Raw genomic sequence first — 2,179 nt, 5'->3', positions numbered from 1 at the left:
CATGTGCCTTTAATCTTATATTTTGGAATGGTTAGGATCTTTAAGGAAAGTTACCACACAATACATCTGCATTTTTGCTGTCTCCTTGTTGTAATGCTCCACATGTAACAGAAATTCACCCAATATTTTACAAAAATAAATTTCAGTAGTGTTGGTAGTATAAATCCATATTAGATTACTTTCTACAAAATCATGCTTTAAGTTATATATTTGAGTGTACAACATGTTTAAAAGCGAAAATTTATCTTTCAGTGTTTTGTTACTAAACAATTTTAGGTTAACTTTTAAAAATTATGGGCTGTTTTAATATTTTCTGGAATATAGATATATTCAACAGCTTAAATGTTTTTAGTAGCAAAAATATAATTTCAGTGGTGTTAATAGAAATTGAAATAGATAGTTTTTTCCTAAATAGATAGTTTTTTCTGTACCTATATGGTACAGAAAGCCCTATACTTTTGTATAAAAATTACATTTCTATACTCTGGTACTCTGGTTTCTCTTCAGACCACATAAATCTTTCACCTTTTACTAAAGATTTCCATGGAGAGAAACAATTATGAGTTATGAAACAAGTTTTTGAAGTCTTGCTTTGGCAAGACTGAATAAAGAAGCACAATAAAAATATTTTAAAAATTAGATTTCTATTAATTTTCTAAGGATTAAATTTTACAAAAATTTTCAAAAGAGAGTAAGTTTGTGTGAACAGCTGCTGTTTTCAAAGTGGTGCCCCAGTGAGGGGAGAAATCTGTTATTTGCCACCTGCTCATGATAATACAGCTTGGATTCTCAGGAACAATCAATTAACGCTCGTGTCTATGTCATGATTTTTCTTTGCCATCTGGAGCTGTACAAAGCTGCCTCATTTTGATGGGCCAACATTGACTCAACAAAGAGAAAGAGGAAAGAAGAGGAGAATTATTCCAAAATGGGCAAGCTGCCAGTAGCAGTTAGTAGAGTTATCTTTTATCTCTGCATATTTTTAATTAACAAACATAAAAGATCTCAGAATACACGTCATATCTTTTCCATACCTTTTCAAAACCAGACAAGGATGAATGCTTATTATAGTCACAAGCAATAATCACAAGCAGAAGAAGAGATTTTTTTAAAATGTCACATAATGTTTAAACAAACATTTCAATGAAAACCTCACAGTTTCTCAATAATCTTTGTAGAGTCTGTTTTTGAGAGTCAGTCTAATGCACCCAGGAGAATGCCACATTGGAAAATTAATGTTTGAAGAGGAAGAATTAATTCTCCATCCAAATATCTTAACTTTTAGCCAGATTTGAGGGATTTTATGTTTACGTTTCTGATTTGCTTCTTTGTACTTGTGTGACTTTGGATGAGTCATTTACATTTCTCAGATAAGATATTCTATCTACACCACTAAGCCAGAAGTTTCTTATTTATAAAAATGCTTATCAGTGATGTGTCTTTCTTTCAGACTGGTATTAATATGTATTAGAGCCCTTTATTAGAAAAAAAAGTAGAAAAAAAGTTGAAGTTATGTTTATACCCTCCATTGTCCTTCAGGTCAACCCATGTTTTTGTTTACTTCTATTTATATTCTAACAATTCTTCCTCAATGGCCATGAGTGGTATTTTTGGTAGTTTATTTCATGGTTTCAGCCAATCAAGTATTTACTAAGGAGTTAGATATGCCTAGCTGTTGTTAGACACTCAGATTTTATATTCTAGTTGGGAGAGTAAGAAAAGGAGTTAAGAATACGTTGTAGCTTATATGCTTTCCAGTTTTGAATGATTCACTTGGCAAAGTTTATTGTCTTTTTCTGCAATTTTGCATAATAAAAAATCCCCTAAAACAAACAAACAAAACAACAACAACAACAAAAAACCAGAGAGAAACCACGATTAGATCCCCCTATTTGGGAGGAAGTAAATACATGCTCAAGATGGTAAGTGCACTTTGAAATGGAAAATAGATATTTTATGCTCCCACTCCCAACTTCTCTTAGAGTATTCATTTTCTGAAATGAATGAAAAGCCATCCAAGTTTTCTGTACTTTGGGCTAAAGTTGAGACACATAAGCCTACATATTTCCTGTTAAAAAAAGATCATATTGCAACATTGCCATATCATATGATATATTTCAGAAACCACTGAAACATCAGAGAATGACTATCCAATGTTTCTTTATGATGCAATATGTCA

At 31.6% G+C, this 2,179-nt stretch overlaps 1 non-coding gene across 1 annotated transcript; it reads left to right on the top strand.

Moving 5' to 3' along the window:
• The first annotated feature begins 487 nt into the window (after nucleotides 1–487).
• LOC143654705 (U5 spliceosomal RNA) lies at nucleotides 488–603 on the top strand. Its single transcript, XR_013161898.1, has one exon. It is a non-coding gene; the product is annotated as a U5 spliceosomal RNA (small nuclear RNA).
• The last annotated feature ends 1,576 nt before the right edge of the window (nucleotides 604–2,179 follow it).

This window comes from Tamandua tetradactyla, chromosome 13, assembly GCF_023851605.1.
Source record: "Tamandua tetradactyla isolate mTamTet1 chromosome 13, mTamTet1.pri, whole genome shotgun sequence".
Taxonomy (NCBI): domain Eukaryota; kingdom Metazoa; phylum Chordata; class Mammalia; order Pilosa; family Myrmecophagidae; genus Tamandua; species Tamandua tetradactyla.
Note: the sequence above shows the minus strand (reverse complement) of the source record. Positions and strands in the feature narration are given on the sequence as shown.